General features: G+C 38.1%; 1 pseudogene; it reads right to left on the reverse strand.

Annotated features, from left to right (window-relative positions):
* Positions 1–349: 349 nt before the first annotated feature.
* Positions 350–1,370, reverse strand: LOC136229890 (clp protease adapter protein ClpF, chloroplastic-like; annotated as a pseudogene).
* Positions 1,371–14,865: the final 13,495 nt, after the last annotated feature.

Genomic DNA, 14,865 nt, shown 5'->3' on the forward strand with positions numbered 1-14,865 from the left:
TTATTACCATAGGCCACTGGTAGATTGGGATCTGCATGTACATCAACCAAAACCTGAAAACAATATATATATATATATATATATATATATATATATATATATATATATATATATAATGTCCATTTTATAGCCTGAGGCAACTTTATGGACCAAGATATAGATTAGATGAAACAAATCACTACTACATCCTTTTTTGAATGACAAGCATTTGCTAGAATATTCATCAATGGACACAAAGGATTAATCATTTCATAATAATTGGATTACCACATCTTTGGAGACACATGGTCTAGAATTTAAATGTCCTCATTCTTTTTCGAGACAAATAATGCATTGATTTTACTTTGAATTAAAAGAGATAATGTAAGAATGCTTTACCAAAGATCTTGTGCGTCACTTTTTCTCCTACACGAAATGCATACAGTGGCTTTTCATATACCCAAGCTTTCACTGATACATCCAGAGACTCTGCCTCCTGCTTGGAAATTTGATCCCACGATTGAGCTGCTACAACATAGTTAAGAAATTTGGGATAACAAAAAGGGAATTCAAACAACAAGGATGTTGTAACTTGCCAAAGATAAATCTGATATATTAATGACTTCACACATTCTTTTTGGATAGCACAACTTCAAGCTCATCGTAGTCGTACGATGCTGATACCTTACCGTGAGCTTAATTCTTTGAGGATGATCCTTGTTTTGCCTCCTATTGTAGAATAAACATACATGCGTTCACCATATTAGAAATAAAACTCCATACATGCCAAATGTATGTGTAATGATGCCACTTCATATAATTGTTTCTTCCACTACTTAAATCATACAAATATAAGCTTGCATTAGACTGGATGAAAAGAATAAACAAAATAATCTTGTCTATTTAAAATGAATTATCACATAAACTAATATCGGAACAGTTGAAAATCAATTGCATCTTAACAAGTCCAGCAAATGAGACTTAACATCGGTAAGCTTGTTTCTCAACTGTTGCACAATGTCATACTACTCTGTATTCAGAGCATACTACAATTTCATAACACCCAGCCAACATAACTTTGTCAAAATAACAATAATGGAGAAGCCAACTAACTGCTTTACCCTGTCAAAGAAAAATCTCCAAATTTTAAAACCAGCATTTCAAACCTCATCTCGAGTTGCTAAGTCCAACAGAAAAAAGAAAATCAAGATACCTAACTAGCACTCTTGCTGCGCTGACGGTTTGTGTCCAACTCCTTATTACCCCCCTTCATTGAATAGCCATCCATCTTTGACCCTTACATTTCTCTTGCTTAATATGAGGTGGTTACTATTAAAGAATAAACTTGGAACAAACTTATTATATAAGCTGATTGATAACCGAGTAACCATTACTATTTACTATTCCTTTGACCAATACAATTTTTAGATGTTGATGTTCATATATTGAAGAACTCTTAAAGTACACAAGTAGAAGATAATTTTAGAACATGATTAATAATCAAATTACTTTCTTTTTACTTGGTTGACTCACTTAGGTAAGTTTTGCATTACTTCACAAATAATGATTAGCATACCATGCTTCAGAATAGATCAAAAATTTCAGACAAGTCAAAAAAATAATTCTAGATGACTAAATACATGATTCTCAAAGCACAATTTGGATAAGAAGATAAATGAAGAAGAGAACGACCTGGGTTAGAGTGTAGGATCCTCGACCAATTTGGATAAGAAGGTGAGTCTACCCTGCTGAACTTCCTCTGTATTTGCAGATTTCAGACATTGAATCTAAACCCATAAAGAGGAAAACATGAGAACATATATAGCTTAATCAAAATAAAAACATGATTTTTTTTTAACAAGAGTGGAAGACATATCATGAAAACCCTAAAACTTGCAGAAAGCTGTAGAGTGCCAATTTCCAGAAGATGGGAATCAAAAGATGGGAGCAAATAGAGACCTTGGTAGAACTAAGCCTTCCCTAGAGCAGTTCTTCGTCTACTCACCAAGCTGTTGAAAACGCGAACATGACGGTGATAAAAGAAATTGGGGTTTTTTTGAGTTTTTTTTTTGAACTGTGAATCTTTGTTTGATTTTAGGGGGGAACGAAATAATGGGAGGGAACAATTCGGTGGATTGGCGGTCAACTAAAAAATTAGGTTATTAATGAGTGGGTTTTTTTTTTTTACAATTAGTGAGCGATTTTTTTTTATTATGGCTACGAAATAATGAGTGGAATTTTATTGAAATTGATTAAAAAAATATATTGGTCATTAATAATAGAGTTGTATGATTTTCGCTCATTAAATGTATGGAGAACATACTTTTATTGAGTATATCTTTAACCTATATTAAATCTTGCTCACTAAAACCACATTTTCTTGTAGTGATGCATATTTGAGGAAAAAGTTGAGATTTGGAATAAAGCTCGACTCTTTTTTACCATATTCGACTAGATCAGTGTAAAAAAAGTCAATAGTTTAATCCAATTTTGAATCGTTTGTCCTCGAATATTTTATCTAATCTACTATCTTCGAGATCTCCATCCAGCCCTAGTTGGAAGCATGTCAAATTATACACCTCAAATGGCCAACTCTCTCTATTTTAGAGTAGTTAGATATCATTAGACTTCGGTTTTCATTCATTCATTTCAAGACTCCTTCAATAATGTCAAAATCTACCAACTCAGCCATTATATATATAATAATTAATTGAAGAGACGATATTTCCAATCAGAGAAGATGAATCCTTTAATATTAATTCAAGAGAATCAATCAATTTTTAAGTATATATTTTTGCTGTGAGTTGCATTTTTTTTGTATTAATTTCACTTTAAAATACATTGATATTTTATTTGATTTTTATATATATATTAAAAATAAACTCTCGATTAGACTGATGTTGTCGAATTCAGCAAATATGCAATAAATTACTATATATAGCCCTCTTAAAAAATGTTATATCTAAATAAGAAACTATACAAATTATCTTAAATTCTAATAAATAAAAACTTGAGAATGAAATTCACAATTATATACTATTATTATGTCAAACTCATCAATCCATGTTTGTGTGTGTTAGTATATATTGCTTAAGCTTTCATGATTCACTGAATTAACATTAACCAATTCTTTCTATTCATTTTATGTACAAGTAATTAATTAGCTTTGATTGTTAATTAGGGTAAGCACAAAGAGAGAATGAGAAAATGCTCGTACTTCTTACAAAACATAGAACTTCTAAACATGTTCCATGAGATGCATAGTTTGGGGCTGGTGCCTCATGAGACCACCGACTCTATGTTCTTTTAGCTTACGGTCAATGTAGCTTCCACAATATTATTGTGATGTTTTTTTTCTATTCTAATTAGTGATACTTTATGAAAAAAAAGAAAAAAAATCAAAGACTTGAATAAAAGGAATAAAGTTTTTAGGGATATAAATGAACTTTGTTTGATTTGTACTGTAATTCTCCGGTGTGAGTTTTCTTTGACTCTGGTTGCTTATTCTTCCCTGTCTTATTGGTGTCGGTTATTTACAAACAACCAATGCTAATAAGATAATTTAAGTCTTTAGCGTTAGCTTTTTATAAATAACTGATTTAATCTTTATATGTATGTAAATAAATTGACTTAGATGTCAAAAGCTCGAAAATGATTCAATGTACCTTTCTATATTTACTTATTGTAAGTGACTAATAATATCTCCAATAAGATAATTCAAGTCTTATAAAAAAACGTTACTTCCCAGCTTATAATTAGTTTAATAATTATATAATATAGTTTTAAATCATATAATTACATGAATTATTAAGATAACATAAATTTTAGATTAAATTTTATATATTAAAAAAACTATATTATAAATATCCTACGAGATATATTATAAATTAGCAAGATCTACTACGATGCTCGAATCATGTTATGTGGAAAAACTCTATCGGTAAACGCTCATGATAGTGGCACATGGTTTATCTTATATCGCATAATGTCATATAATATTCGTTTTATACCAAAACTATTATGCAAACCAAGTTTGGAAACCAATTTAATTTTTATATGTATGTAAATATATAGACTTAGATATCAAAAGCTCGAAAGTGATTCAATGTACCTCTCTATATTCTCTAATTGCAAGCGACTAATTATATCTCCAATAAGATAATTAAAGTCTTATCAAACCCCTTACTCCCCGCATTATAATTAGTTCAATTGTTATGTAATATTTTTTTTAATTCATATAATTGCATAAATTATTAAGATAATATAAATTTTATATTAAAATAATTATATTAGAAATATCCTATGAGATATATTATAAATTGACGAGATCTATTACGATGCTTGAATCATGTTATGTGAAAAATCCTATTGATGATCACGTAAACGCTTATAATAGTGTCATATGGTCTATCTTATATCGCCTCATACTGTTGGTCCCGTGTAATGTAATAGGATTAGTTCCAAGGGGAAGGGGTTAGGAACTAATGTAACTTTTTCGCTTAATTATGCTGACTTAATTTAATTTTTTAAATAACTTTACTCAGTTTTGGTCAGCAAGGCTGAGCGCGATGCAAGACAGCTTTAGTCAGAGGCTGACTAGAACTATTTCACTTGTGAGTTGGGAAATAACACTTGGGTCAGCTTCCAACTCAGCACTCTGATTACTCAGCATCGGTTTATACAAATTATATACTGAGTAATTTGATGGCGTAAGATCTAGGTAGAGTTTTCTAAGGACGAAATGTATATTATGAGTGCGGACTCTATATCTATGGATGTGATCTTTTAAATGTTCTTAACTCTACTAGACGCTACGACTACTTAGGGGCAAGTGTACCCCATCGTATCAAGTAATAATCCGGTTAAGACCGGGTATTGAATCCACGAGATTTATAATTACAAGTATTAGACGACTCGGTTTCGTATGTTATTTAAGCGGCGATTACTTTGGGGGTGAAGTAAGATACAACTACACACTATCCTAACTATTGGCGACTCAGATTTGTGTAGCTAAAACCCTATGAAGTGGGATGAATATTGATAAGTTATAACCATGATAAATAATGACTCTAAATGTTTACGAATAATGATTTACTCTTGCAAAGACGACTAAGTATAGTAGGACCGACCCGTGAAGCACTTAGACTACGTAATTCCTAGTCAAGGCGTGTCTAATGCGGGGGAATTAGAAACTAGGGCCCGTAAGTTCCGTGGCTTGTCAATTCCTACGGTTTCCGGTTTGTCACTTCCGGTAGGGCAACACCTATATAACTCCCTAAAGATAGCCCGAATGGCGTCGGAAATTGCGTTCTCCTACACAATAGTCAATTATCAATATCAAAACAAGTAGCAAATACTAATACGTAAAGGGAAATAGAGATTATAAATCATGAAATTATAAATATGAAATGTATATAAATGGGATACAACCAAGCCTAGTACATAGGAAGAGTACAAGCTAATTAGCACGTAAAAGGGGAGAATCCGCCCTTGAAACTAGCTAACCGGACTCAAAGCCGTCTCCTAGGTCGTGGAGGTGGAACTCTCGAGCTTGGTGACGAATGGTGGAATGGAACTTCGATGGAATGCCGAAACAACCGAACAAGCTCTCGAGGTGGAGAGTTTAGCTACAAAAACTGAATCTATACTACAACAAGTAACAAAACAAGTATAGTTTGCTCTCTAGTGTGTAATTATTTCTTGGTATCAAATGAAGCTCAAGAGCTTTCTATTTATAGACATCAAGCAAGGGCAAGCTTGTAATTTCACAAAGCCCAAGTATGGAGCAACATTATTTGGTGCAGAAATCCCATGATACGCCCCGCGTGAAGTGGTCTACGCCCCGCGTAAATGCCCATTCCGTCAGAAATCTCCTGCATGTGGACCAATTCCGTGTCTAATTGTCTCAAGCACACCCTGCATAAAGGATTGTACGCCCCGCGTGTTTGAGTCTCTGAAGTTTTATTGCTTGAATTGGTGCATTTACGCCGTGCGTAGTTGAAGTACGCCCCGCGTAAAAGAGTCTCTGATCTTTTTACGTTGAAGAACTGCCTTTACGCCCCGCGTATATGGTGATACACCCCGCGTATGGAGAGTTGACTCCGGGAGACAATGCAGTCTGACTTTCAGGATTAGGCCAATTATTGCCGACATGTGTCATACGCCCCGCGTAGGGTGGCATACGCCCCGCGTATGCTGAGTCAGTTCCATATGGCGTCTGCGGATAAGGCAATCATTACCGACACCATGTTTCACGCCCCGCGTAGAGGATGATACGCCCCGCGTATGGAGTGGATTTTTGCTCCTTTCTCGTACCTGAAATACAAATCTTGAGAGCCGAGTTAGCTTGACATTTTTATTTCCTAAACTAATAAAAAAACGAGGAAAATTAACTGAAAGTACGAGATTTATTTTTATTTCTTTATTTTATCAAAACACTTTATTTTTGTAATTAAACTTATTTATTTTATCCAAAATCAACCCGTAAATCACGCTAAAAGATAGGGGTAAAATACCCCTATCATAATTCAAGCAAGCAACACATACATACATACATACATATATATATATATATATATATATATATATATATCAAGAGAAGGGTTAGAGATTACTCAGCAGTCTTATCCTGGTTCGGCCTCACCGCCTACGTCCAGTCCCCAGAATCCTTCCGGGCTTTTTCAATCCACTACTGAGCTCTTTAAAGGTAGAGCACAAACCGTTTACAAAGCAATTGAGTATGCAAGAGTACCGTCCTCTATTCGTCTACTCAATCCTACTGAGCGCTATAACCGAACACTCAGATTTTCTCTACCGCTGAGTACTAAGACTGAGTACTCAGTGCCACTCTCTCAATCTTTACAATTGATACAAATTTGTTTTTCTAGATGAAGAACACTTTAGATGAATACAAATTCATTCTAGACTTTTACACAGAGATTGGATTTGGGTGTAAGAGATTGCTTTTTCTAATCAGACAGCTTCTCTTTTGGATTTTCACTCGTATGATGATTTTCTTTTCTGTCTGTACTTGCTTTTTCTTTTTGTAAATCGGCAAAGGATCCAAGTGATGAACTTGTCCTTTTATAGTAAAATCTGATGCTTCAATCATTTGAATTCGGACATATCCGTTGAATTCAAACGGTCTTCTTGCGTCATTCATTGGTTAGCATACAGATTTGCAGGCCAATCCTGTCGTCTGAATTTAGCAGGCACTAGGCTTGCCAGTTTCATCTTCTAGCGCCAGGTTTGTCTTCTTGCTAAACGCCAGTTGATCCATGCATCTCGAAAAGGTCTCTGGGCGTAATTCTGAGGCTTCTGAATTGATGCAGACCTTTGTCGGGCTTTGTCTTCTAGTTAACGGATCATTGGTGCTATCCTGACGAACACTCAGCTTGAATTAATTGACGTTGCCTTTAGGATCGCTTTTGACGGGGCTGAGTTATGTTTTACTCAGCTTCGTCTTCAAGCTTTTGTTCGGAAGAAGACTTTTCTTCTATGATGCTGAGTTGTTTTTATACTCAGCTTTTGTGGCTCATGCTGACTTCGTTCTGTCTTACTTTTTTATTTCTGTTCTTATTTATAAAGATACTCAACATTGAACAAACACATTAGTACAATTAAATCAAAGCACTTAAATTTAATTGTCTTAATCATGGGATTAACTTAAATAATTTTGTCAAATCAAAATCATGTGGAAAGGTGTTTCAACAAACTCCCCCATTTTGATGTTGGCAAAAATATTTAATTATGGAATTCAGCATTGAGGTTCCCTATGATTGATTTACCTTTTATTCTTCTGAAGTTACTCCCCCATAAGGGTTGCATCTATTGACTTAAATTAACTCTAAACCTTCTAAGATTTAATCGAGTGAAATTAAGACATGCCTTTACTGACTTAGTTCAATTCTAGACCTTCCAAGATCTAATTCAGATGAGCCTAGGTCAGCTTTCAGAAGATGGTCAGTTCTTGAAACATAGTTATTACTCAGTGTCAATTATAGATATCAGAGTTGTGTGCTGAGTATTTTTTACTTGTATATTCCTTATGTTCACAAGTTTAAATTTGTTGTTCAATGATTAGTTAAGTATGACAGATCAGCATATAAGCATAACAAGTAAGCATCGCATATATAAGTCAGTTTGAACAAGAGATGCTTATAAATAATATTACTCAGCATAACAAGAACATGCCATACAATATAAGTTACAAGCACTATAGACTATTGCTAGCACTATTTTCTAATATTGGCTTGAACTTGATTCAACTTAGGTTTGGTTTGGACAGTTCATTGTTGCTGAGTTCAGGTGCTTAAGTCAGCAGAAGTTGAACCAGGCTTCTGCCGAGTTTCGGCAGCTGGCTTAGATATCTCCCCCCTTTTCAGCTGAGTTTGTTCTTTCTCCCCTATTTTGCTAGCATTATGAGATGGAGGAGAAGGTGTATAGAAAATTCCATGTTGAACAGCACGAGTCAGTTTGGATGAGTACAGTTGGAGTTGACTCGTACTCTCTCCAAGACCTTGGAAGACCTGCATTCCTTCGTCCATACTTGAAGCGGGGATCTTAATGTTGGCATTGAGCATATTTAGCAGATACTCTTAAGACTTCCCGATCCAAGTTATCGATTCTGTCATCCGGGCATAGGATTGATGATACATCCTGAGCAGGGCAGTGTCGTATGCTTGACGTTGGGTATTGGTATGCCGGACTTGTGCAAGTGTGGACTGAGTGCACTGCAGAATCTCTTTGGTATTCACTTAGTCAGTGTCCATTTCCTCTTTACTCAGGTTGAGTAGACGAATGGCTTCACCAATCTGTTCGATGGAGCACTGAGAGGAGGAGGAGATTAGTTCACGAGCTCCGGTCAGCTCAAAGGTCAGCTGGGAGAAGTGTTGATTGACCTCAGCAGAGGTTGCATATGTTGAGTTTGCAGGTGATAAGGTATTGAGTTGACATTGGATGGAGTTCATATGGTTCACCATCATCAGCTGGAGTTCAGCCAGCTTCACTATTGACTCTTGCTTGGGCTGTTGAGATGCAAAAGATGTCATAACACTCATCAAGTCTTTGAGACCCTTGATTTCGGTCAGAAGCTGAGTGACAGAGGAGAGTTGTGTTGGCTCAACATGAACAGACCCAGCATCATCGGCGTGAGTTTGATGAATATCCTGAAGGAGAGCTTGAGCTGAGTTAATAATTTTCCTGCCAGACTCAGAAGCATGTATGTAAGCATAGGATTCATCAATTTTTGCTCAGGGGCTGGAATCTTGTCAGCATCGGATGGAGGAGGTGTTTGGTGCTGGGAAGTGGAGGTGCCAGCTTGGTCAGCAGCTGCACTTTTATCCAGGTCAGCAGCTGGGGCTAACTGATTTTTATTCTGCTTTGTAGGAGTAGGAAGAGGTGGATCAGCAGAAATATTGACCTGCTCAGTGTCAATCTGAAGTTGAGTAGATTTTAGAGGTTGAGGCAACTCAGTACTGTCTTGAGCAGGAGTTTCCTTGGCTAGCTCGTTTGGTTGAACAACATGGACTTTGATCACTTGCTCAGTTATATGTGGAGCAGAAGTGTCGGTAGAAGGTTGACCCTTAGGAACATTGGGGTCGGCTTGTTCCTCAGCTCGAGAAACAGAGGCTTGTTTTTCCTTGATTTGGTCCGGAGTAGGCTCAACGACATTGGTGAAGAACTGGAACTGAAGTCTGGTCAAATCTGTGATTGGATCTCTAAGTGGGGAATCATCCAACAGATCGATGAGGTTGGGCTTTTAAGCTTTGCGTTTGAAACGCTTGTCCGTACTGTCCTTAGGAGTTTTGGTTGGTGGAGTAGGATCAGCATGAAGAGACTCAAGGGACTCAGAGGAGGAGTTGAGGTTAGTATTAAGGCCTTCCACCACCTTGTCCTTCACTAGTGATTTAACAAGGTGCTCAGCTTGCTCAGCATCAACTGGTTTACTTTGCTCAGCATGACCCATCACATCAGCTTGAGGCTGTCCTTCAGTATCACCCAGTTCTTCCTCCTGACCAGAAGGAACTTTTTCTAGATCTATTTCTTGACTCCGCACGAAGTGTGATTCCTTAGTAATCACAAAGTCAAGTGGAGGAGCGTCAAGTGGATCTAGCCCAGAAGTTTTCTTCCTCTTGAGAGGCTGATCTGGTGTCTCTTCACTTTCTTCCTCAAGCTCAACTTCCCTTTTCTGTTTCTCGGCTGACTTAGGTTCCTCTTGAGCTTGCTCAGCAGCAGCTTTCTTTGCACTAGATATAATCCGAAGCTTCCTCGGAGCTGTGTTAATGTCTCTTGCAGATTGGTCAGCTTTTCGCTTTTTGTCCTGCCTAGTGCAGTCAGCTGGTTCTTTGTCACCCATCACTTTCTTTCCTTTCTTGGTCAGCGCATCCTGTGCAGCTTCAACCATATTATCCCCTTCTTCATATTCATCAGCAGCTTCTTCTTCAGCCATAGTCCCCTTTCCTTTCTTGGGTTTTATCGGTTGGTTGTAAGCTAAGCCGAATAGTACGACGGCGGTGATTTCTGTACCCGAAATCTCAATCTCCTCTATCATACTGACCTTGTGATATTGCAGTATCTTTGTGATGAGAGAACGTATCCTGAGTGTCCCGGTACTGCGTTGAAAAGCGCCGATGAGAAAAACGGGCATATTGAGCGGCTTATAGTTCAGCATGTGCCAGATGAAGCACTGCTCAAAGTTAGAAGCTGATGAGGAGGAGTTGACCTTGGGGAATAGGAAGTTGGTCAGGATATGATGAGCCATTTTCTGAGGCTGACCCATGCAGGTGCTGGCGATTTCGCCTTTATGGTTCTTGGGTTTACAGAACTCAACTGGGTAGTCAATGCGTGTGTAGTCGTTCGTGGTCCTGAGTTCTGAGCCTTTGGCCGTCAGCTTTAACAATTTAGCGAGGTAGGACGGTGTGATGGTGATGTCCTTGTTTTTGACCTTGGTCACTAAGTGGTCAACATCATCTTCGGCAACCCTTAGATTTGCGTAAAATTCTCTTACCAACTGTGGGTAAGTGGTACCGGGGAGTTTGAAGAGTTCGGTCCAGCCGTTTTTGGAGATCCATTCGCAGAAAGGTTTCTCGGCTTCTACGAATCCTTTGGAGAACCAACGGGAACGGAAGACTTTACATTTTTGCACGCTCTTGAAGACTGGAAGAAAAACCCTTTCTTGGGGTTGTTTGTTCTTTTTCTCCTTCTTCTTCCTTGAAGGAGTTGCTTGTTCAGCTTTGGGGTTTTTGCTGGGAATGCTGACCTTGGATTGGTCATGTTGACCTTGTCCTTGAGACTCAGTGGAAGTCTCTTCATAGTCCTGCTCAGCAGGAGATGGAGGGTTTAGGTCGGAATGATTGTCGTCGTAATCCCGACCGGAGTTGTTCTGGGAATCGTCAGACATGATGTTTTTGATGATTCTTAATAGAGTTTAGAGGATTTGGGATTTAAGAGAGAGAAATCGAATGCCAAAGATTTCAAGTATAAAGAGAGTTTAGTGGGAAGTCGTCCACTATTTATAATCGTTTTGGGTTAATCTGATAGGTCGGAATGGAGGTTTCACGTCGAGTTGATCAATCGACCGTTATCTTTGGCATTTATGACACATTCGGCGCATGTGTTTTCTATTTATTACGCTTACGTCATCCTAGGTGGCTACTTAATGCGTGTGCTAGCATTTATTTTGCAAGTGGCTTCACTCAGTATCTAGAATACTAAACGTTTTTGAAGTTCTGAGTGCACAGTTTTACGTAGAAGGGATTTTAGCATGCTTAGTAACTCAGCTCATAGTAATCACTCAGTATGTGTGTCTACTCAACATATGGTGATTTTATCTCATTCATATTAGCTCAGCATATCATGCACTAATCACTCAGCATGTAATAATCACTCAACATTCATTTAAGCGCAGAAATCTATTGAAGAGGATTAGACATACCGATAGCTTCCCTTAGTATGTTAAATTGCTCACGAGCCAAATGCTTCGTAAAGATATCCGCAAGTTGTTCATCTGTTGGAACATAGGTCAGCTTGATCTCCCCTTTGAGTACATAGTCTCTGATGAAGTGATGCCAAATGCTGACATGCTTCATCCTGCTGTGTTGGATTGGATTTTTGGATAAGTCAATGGCACTCTTGTTGTCGCACTTGACTTCGATTGTTTCTATTTGTACTCCATAATCCTCCAGTTGTTGCTTAATCCATAGGACTTGTGCCACACAGCTTCCAGCAGCAATGTACTCAGATTAAGTTGTTGACAGGGCCACTGACGATTGCTTCTTACTGAACCAAGACACTAGACAGCTTCCAAGAAAGTGACATCCTCCTGAAGTACTCTTACGCTCTAGCTTATCTCGTCCATAGTCAGCGTCAGTGTATCCAATGAGTGTGAAGTCATTTGTATTTGGATACCATAGACCTGCATTAACTGAGCTCTGCAAATATCTAAAATTTCTTTTGACAGCTATATAGTGAGATTCCCTGGGGTAAGCTTGATATCTCGCACAATAACATACTGAATACTGAATGTCTGGCCTACTAGCAGTTAGATAAAGTAGAGAGCCAATCATACCTCGATATAACTTGCTGTCTACTGACTTACCTTTCTCGTCAGCGCAAAGCACAGTGTCAGTACCCATTGGGGTAGATATGGGTTTACATTCTTCCATATCGAATTTCTTTAATATTTCTTTGGCATACTTGGTCTGACTAATGAAGATGCCATTCTTTCCTTGCTTAATTTGAAGTCCAAGAAAGAAGTTGAGTTCGCCCATCATTGACATCTCGAACTCAGTTTGCATCTGTTTACTAAATTCCCTGTACATAGATTCATTAGTAGCACCAAAGATAATATCATCTACGTATATTTGTGCCAGCAGGGTATCTTTACCCTTTTTCTTAATGAATAAGGTTGTGTCAGCTTTACCTCTGACATAGTTCCTGGTCACTAGGAAACTAGTCAACCTTTCGTACCAAGCACGTGGTGCTTGTTTCAGGCCGTACAGTGCCTTTTTGAGTTTATAAACATGGTTTGGAAATTTTGGATCTTCAAACCCTAGAGGCTGACTGATGCGCCTCACGGCGTTCGTACCGCGAGACTCACTAAGGGATAAGTGTACCCTGTCGTTATCAAGTAATAAATTTCTGGTTAAGTCCAGGTTATCGTCCACATGATTTATTTCTGCAAGTATCGAGTTACTTGGTTTCAGGTGTTATCTAGGCTTAGGGGGTTTTGAGTTGGTTTTTCTAAGTTAATCTACTCCTAGGTTGAATTATACTATTCCTAGCTAAGTTATCTGATTCTAACTAAGTTATTCTACGCCTAATTAAGTTACTCTACCCCTAATTAAGTTAAACTACTCCTAAGTGATCTTTTACCAATGCAATTATCCGAAGGAACATGAAGGGATACGATGATAATGAAAATAGATTGTTTAAGCAATTGAATTAAAACCTAAGTCACTTGTGTCCGAGGCGATTAACCCGACCTATCCTCCTAAAGTCCCTAGTTCGTGATTCCCTTGTAAGGCCGAAACTAGCTCTAAGGCTCAGCAATTTGGGCTTAATCTTCTATAGGGTCGTCAATCCTATAGGCACTGACTAGGTCAGATTCAGCTCGCAATATGTGCCAACTCGATTTTGGGATTATCGAATGAGTTAAACCAATCAGACAAAGCATAAGACAAAGATTAAAGCATTAAAACAATTGAATGAACAAGAACTATAATATATATCAAAGATGAAAGTATTGTCACGAAGTTACAATAAGCCTAGGATTCATAACATGTATCAGAGGCTAGACAGAATATAAAAGAAGAAAAATCCCTTTCAGGGAACCTGTCTACCAATGCAGGCGTCTTCCTAGGACTTAAGGATGGAGCTTGAGCAATCCTCGGTGAACGGAGCTTCGGAGGTGTCTTCAATGGAGGTTTGAAGGATATGGAGGAGGTGGAGAGGATTTCTCAAGATGAAAAGCTAAGAAAATTACAAAGATAAAAGATGCCTAATTACATTGGAAAAATCCTATTTATAGGCGTGGCTCGGGCCCTTTTGATGACCTAATTCGTGTCCTTATGCAAGTAGGAAGTCGTGGGGTCCATCGTGGCGTCGTGGGGGCAGAATTGGTCTTTTTGACCAATTCCCGCAGGCCTGCTCGCCGAGCAGGGCGAGCTGCTCGGCGAGCAGGCGCTGCTCATCGCGAGCAGGCATTGCCTGCTCGGCGAGCAGGCACAGTCTGCTCGGTGAGCTGTCTTGCTCGATATGCCTCCGCGTGTTTGCCGAACGCTAATCAACATGTTCTTTGCCCGAATTTATCCCTACGCATGCACAAAACTCCAGATAACATTAGTCCAAAGGCTAAATTGACCTGCCAATCGCTTATTTGAGCAAACGCTTCGTTTGGTGCGACTTTTGACGGATCAATTAGCTTCAAAAGATAACGGAATTGTTATATGCATGCCAATTTGGCCGTATTTGCCTAAATTGATCACAAAATGAGCCTAAACAGCAAAAAGTAAATAAAACATTTCCAATTTCTAACTAACTCACACAAAAGCATTTAAATGCGAGAATTGCTCGCTTATTAACTAAATAACACTAAAACCCGTCCTAAAACCGTACCCAAAGATAGGGGTTTTTGACCCCTATCAAACCTCCTCGCACTTAAAACTTTACTTGTCCCCAAGTAAACAAAAAAACTAAACCCGTAATCACAAACAAGCTAGAAAACCTCCCGGTTTGACTAGGTGTTTGACAAGCATCTGTAATCACATGCATTCAGAAATACAAAGTAGAGACACGATATCCAAAAGCCGCATTTCAATTATCATAGGTCATATGTTTTAAGCAAAAGGACACATGTTCAATTAAACGAGCTTGAGGGGATCGCCA

Source organism: Euphorbia lathyris, chromosome 5 (genome assembly GCF_963576675.1).
Source record: "Euphorbia lathyris chromosome 5, ddEupLath1.1, whole genome shotgun sequence".
Classification (NCBI taxonomy): domain Eukaryota; kingdom Viridiplantae; phylum Streptophyta; class Magnoliopsida; order Malpighiales; family Euphorbiaceae; genus Euphorbia; species Euphorbia lathyris.